The sequence below is a fragment of the Malus sylvestris genome, chromosome 3 (genome assembly GCF_916048215.2).
Source record: "Malus sylvestris chromosome 3, drMalSylv7.2, whole genome shotgun sequence".
Lineage (NCBI taxonomy): Eukaryota > Viridiplantae > Streptophyta > Magnoliopsida > Rosales > Rosaceae > Malus > Malus sylvestris.
Genome location: NC_062262.1, coordinates 23,098,433 through 23,104,432, shown reverse-complemented (window position 1 = coordinate 23,104,432; position 6,000 = coordinate 23,098,433).

The following is a 6,000-nucleotide window of genomic DNA, read 5'->3' as shown; positions in this document are numbered from 1 at the left end:
ATGTCAGAAATTCCAGCAAAAATCATTGGAACTTCTAATCACAATCACTGTATAAAAATGAGGAACTTAAACCCAACCCGCAATTTCTGTTTATATTAAACAAACTCAAATTCTCATTCTATTATTCATTTCCAACAATAATCAATAAATGAAGAAATCTCCTAGGTTTTCCCACCATTCCAATTATAATGAACAATTCATAACTTCGATTTATGATTTCTTTCTCGTTCGATAAATTTCATCTTGATTTTCGTAAATATTAAAATTTTCAGCCATAAATATCATTGGCAAAACAACGATTTCATCACCTTTTCCTTTTATCCCAAAAGGTGACTAACAATTGGAAAATATCATAATATACCTAGTCGATACACATCACATTGATATTTCTCCACATTTCACGGGTCATTTCACCCAAATCAACATTCACGAGGCCACTTTGCCCAATCAAACATCCATGGGCCATTTTGCCCAAACAACATTCCTCGGGCCATCACACCCAAATCAACATCCACGGGCCTTTTCCGCTCAATTCAACATCCACATGCCTTTTTCGCCCAATTCAACATTTCTCAATTGCACATGTATAATACAACTTTCCCACTACTTGTCACAATTAAACAATCCTCTTAACGTTCAACATTTTCATAATGCATAGCATAATATCGACCCAGTTCAAGATTAATCCAAAACTTTAAATCAAACGCTCATTCTTAAAGCTATGCATAAAATATGACATTTTAAAATTTTCTACTCCTACTCAATTCAATTCACTTCGTTGTGGTTCACAATATAGGCATTTCACATAAATTCATCATTAGTCAAAGACCTTATGAAATAATGCAATATCAAGGCAATTCACAATTCTCATCCACAACCATCAATAATATCTCACATTGTAAGGTATGATCATTCGCTTTGATACCATTTTGTAACGCCCCACCAATTTATTTCGGAGTTTACATTTAATGGTAGTAAGTAAACAAGAGTTTATCTTTGGCCTATCACTAAATGTAAACATCCGAAATAAATTGACGGGGTGTTATAGATTGCATGTTAGATATACATTCTATGTTGGAGGTCCAAGTAGAATCTCTACTAACTACTAATTAATAAAACACTCATTGTCAACCAAAACCCTATGAAATTACCAATTTAACCCTCTAATTAAAATAGAACATGTATAAGAAATATGGGGCAGAAATGTAATTTCACACAACCAAATTTTGCTTTTTTTTAAAGGAAAACTAATGAAAAATGTTTGAAAACTTTGAGTTTTAACGATAAGGATAAAATAAAGGGTAAAGTGAATAGTACCAGGATTGACTTTTTAGTGTAAAAATGTGGTTTTTCGTTAAAGTGAACAGTACCAAGAGCTTTTCGTTAAAGTTCTTTTTTTTTTAAAGCCTTACCTACATGTAATCCTAACATATCTCTAATTTTTTTTTTAAAAAAAAATTCTCACTCCCACATTCTCTTATCACTCTCTTCCTCTCTCCCTCTCTCCTTCTATTTGTGTGCGCCCATATGCTAGTATATATTAGGAAAACCTAACATTCAAAGTGGCATGTGTAGATCATAAGTAATTGGTAAAAATACATAGGATTGTTAGGTGATGGCAGAAACCTAGTGTTTTTATAAATTGGTATTTAAAACTCTTTTCTTTTGTCTAAATTTACTATTTGTTTTTAATTAAAATTCGTTTTTAATATTACCCAAATTCAAAATCTATTTTCTTAGTTTTTTAGTTTAATTGATTAGGAATTGTTTTTACCTAAATTATCCAAATAGTCCTTGTGGAGAACGACTTTGCATGAGCATCTATACTACAATATTCTTGTACTCTTGGAAGTATTTTGTGTGATTTTAACTCTATTTGTGTAGACGGTAAAAATCCTATCAGCAGTCTTCGTCGCTCAAAGTCAACAACTTTTTCCTCTTCATTAAGGTAGTTTGGGAGGCATAAATTGCAAACCTAGTTGTAGCAGCTACCTCCCTCCCCCATCTATCTTCAAAACCTTCTCCAATCCCTCCCTTGCTCTTAAATTCATCATACAAATATTTCATCTCTCTTCATCATGCAATCCCTCCCTGCTCTTAATTTGCAGCTCGAGGGACCTATGATGATCAAGATGTTGCAGGTAATCACTAATAATCCCATTTCCATTGTAATTTTGATTGGTCCTGTAGGATATCATGTTTTTGTTTTAATTACAATTGAGTTGCTGATTTGTTGAATACATATTCTCTGTGTATCTCTGATGTTAATTTGGGATCTTATCACTAATTTTAATTTGGACTGGAGTGTAACGATAATGATGTAATATTAGAATTTGAATAATGGTGATGTTAAAGCCCTAACATTGGAAGTGCAAGTCGTGGAGCGGCTACCTCACAACATCATAGCAGCGTCGTTATTAGTTGCGGTTATGTTATTCGATGGTGTTGTCTTGTGCAGTGGGAATCTTGGGCAAAAATTCCCAAGGAGACTAAGAAACTGGTGCGAGACAAGTTGCCGATTAGTATATTAATTTTTAGCTTTCATCAATTTTTAATTTTGTTTACAAATATTATAAACCAAAGTATATTATCTTAATATTATTAAATTTCTTACTATTATTTTACTGTTTTTCATATTTGTAGGTCAATTATGATCTTAAGGTCATATCCCCTGCGGCCATCGCCTACTTAGAGGAGACCTTAGCAACCCGATACAAACATTGGAAGTGCAATCTTCATGCGCATTTTAAAAAATGGGATGATCCAGAGATTGCTCACCTAGAGGGTTGCCCAATCGAGTTGTTGGACTAGCCGGAGGATTGGGAGTGGCTTTGCAAACATTTTACGGACCCAAAATTTGTGGTATGTACATAATATTTTAATGATAATTTATTATTGTTTTAGTTATTTTTTTAAACTTTTTTTTAATAATTTCTTTCAAATAGTCTCACTAACATGTATATGTGTGTTTAACAGAAGAAATCTGTTGTTGGCAAGAAAGCTCGGGAGTCAAAGATACTTCTTTACCATTCCGGTTCGATGCCTTTTTTTCGTATAGGCTTGAGGCGCGACGTCAGGTAAAAGTATATTAATTTTGAAATTTTATACAATTTATTTTTTATTATTGATTAATAAAATTTTCTTAATGTTTTTTTTTTTCTTTAGGAGAGTTCTAAGTTCCCAGAGATCAACATGTTCAAGGACATTTATGTTTGACCTGTCGATGAGACCACTGAGCAACTTCATGTAAGTATATGCAATTGTTATTATTCTTATATTTATGAATCGTTCAAATATTAATTATATTTTGTTATTAAACATTATATGTTTTTTCTTTATTATTACAGGCCGCTATAGTGGAAAAGCACACTACTGTTCTCCAAGAAGCAGCATCGCAGCTTCCCCCGGAGACCTTGATCGAGGACATCATTGTACCCGAGGATACATGTCTTCAAATCTTGAATGAGGTCCTGAATCCGAAGCTCGATCGTCGTCATGGCAAGGTTGTTCGGTGTATAGGGAAGGTGCGGGTTCTTGAGACATGTGCCTCATCTTCCAGATCGACCACTTGACAGGTCATTACCTTGATGGAGGAAGTGGCAACCCTAAAAGGTCAGCTTGCAGCCCAACAAGCAACCCAGGAAGTGAGATTGCAGCCCAGTTTTCGGCCTAGGACAAGAAGATGAGTATTATCTTACGGGCCTTACAGATGTCCGACCTCCAAATCCTAATGCCAGCACCTGATCTTGCTCCACCTTCGACCTCCCAGCCACTTCACCCAGCCGATACCCAGTAGCCTGATGCATCAACCCTAGAAGGCTACTTGTTGTAGTTTTTTCTTTTATGTTCAGACATCTTGTATGTACATTTACATATATTTTATAATTAAATACTTTTTCTTAGTTTATTAATTATTATTTATAATTTAATTACAATATTTATAAAAAATTAAATAAAAAATATTTTTGCCTAAAAAAAACGAGTTTGCGCGATGAAGAAGTAACATGCGTCACGCAAAGAGCTTTTGTGCGATGACAGAACCTGCGTTGCGGAAAGTCCTTTTGCGCAACGCATGTTACTTATTCGTTGCGTAAAGACTTTTCACACGATGCAGTGCGCAACGAGAGCACCTACATCGCTCAAAATGTCTCTGCACGATGCATGTTCTTCCGTCGCGCAAAGTCCTTTTGCACGACGCTGGTTGTCTCTTCGTCACGCAAACCTTGCTTTCACTACCTTTGCGCGACAATTGGCGCGTGACAAAGATTTCGTTAGGCTAATTTTCAAGCAACGTTTTTTTACTGTTCGTGACGAAGGTATATGCGTTGCGCAAACTATTTTTTGTACTAGTGGGTTAAATGGTTACCCGTTCGTATCCGTGTAACACTTATGAATGCAAATTTCTACAGTCTCTTTCTTTGACGAGAATGCACCTGTAAAATAATAATACATTTGATTAAGGCCAAAAGCCTTATGCGCCCATGATGAACGAGGGTTTTGGTCGAAGAATCTCCGATGCCAAAGTTAGAATACTTAAAACAATGCATTTAAGAGTTTGTGGGTAGCAAATGACTTAGAATTTTAGTGGGATAAGAGGTGTCACGTCGCGATCCCAAGATACGCCCAAAATCGATATGTGACAGTAGACTATAAGGGGATGCCAGGAAATACAAATTGAAATACTAAACTGAAAATAACAATAATCACATCTTTTTAAGGAAATTATAGGGGTAACCTAACATTACAAGCTCCTTAAACCCTATCTGCTACCCCAAAGCTCCTCGTATCTACTAAAACCTGCACAATCGCCCTTACACCATGGGAATGGTGCACCGAGCAAACAACAACCCGGATAAGCCGCAAAGCTTGTGTGAGTGACAATAATTCTACGTATGTGATACTAATAAAAACCAACCATCGATTTCGGTTTATAAACGTCAAATATAAAATCATATTTTATGAAATCATAATCAAAATCAAGTTATTGAAAATCATGAATGAGTCACCTACACATCCAACAGTTCGTCTGAAATAAGTCACAAAAGCTCACAACCACAAACATATACAACATAATGAAAAGTAGGGTTAGAGCGACATAGTTCGGCCGAAACCTACATCTCTAAAGCTATCTCAATCCAAACTCAATATGAAGAATCAACAAAGTAATTAATCAGGTTTCAGACCTTTCAACGGAACCATAATACCAAGTGGGATTCCAAACCACTTAACAGAATCCAACCAAGATACGATTCCAAACCACTTAATGGAATCGCGGAGTCGAAGGGATTATGGACCTTTCAACGGAATCCGAGTGGATATGATTCTGGAGCTCTCAACAGAATCGTGGAGTACAATAAATATAGGACCACTCAATGAAATCCAAGCTGGATACGATTCCGGACCACTCAAAAGAATCGTGGAGCACGAGGGATTGCGAACCATTCAACGGAACCCAGAGTAGCAGGGAACTAGACCACTTAACGGAACCCCAATAGATACTTAGTTCCGGATCACTCAACGAAACCAAGCGGAATCCAAGAAACATAAAAACGGCTCGAAGAAACAAGACATGAATCAAGTTACTCAATTTATAACGGCTCAACGAAATGGGAAATGAAACAATGAAACGAGATATGAAACAAGCATAAGTAATAAATTTATAACGAATCAACGAAGCGAGAAATGAAACGATATTGAAGCAACAAATCCCCGTGATAATGGGTTAACGGTCCACTGCTAGCCCTCACATTTAACAGATAATCCAACATACATTTCAAATCACATTTCCAAACATTTCCAATACACAAGTCTAATCACATTTCATAATAATAGATCGATGGCTAAATTTTAGAAATCACATTTTTAATAGAAAACACATTTATAAAACCAAGTCATATCCACAAAGGATACTAAATACAAAAACAGGGTAATAACCATATCATATATATTAAAGTCACTCACCTGGAGCCTACACTACGAATCCCTAACTCGAATATTGAG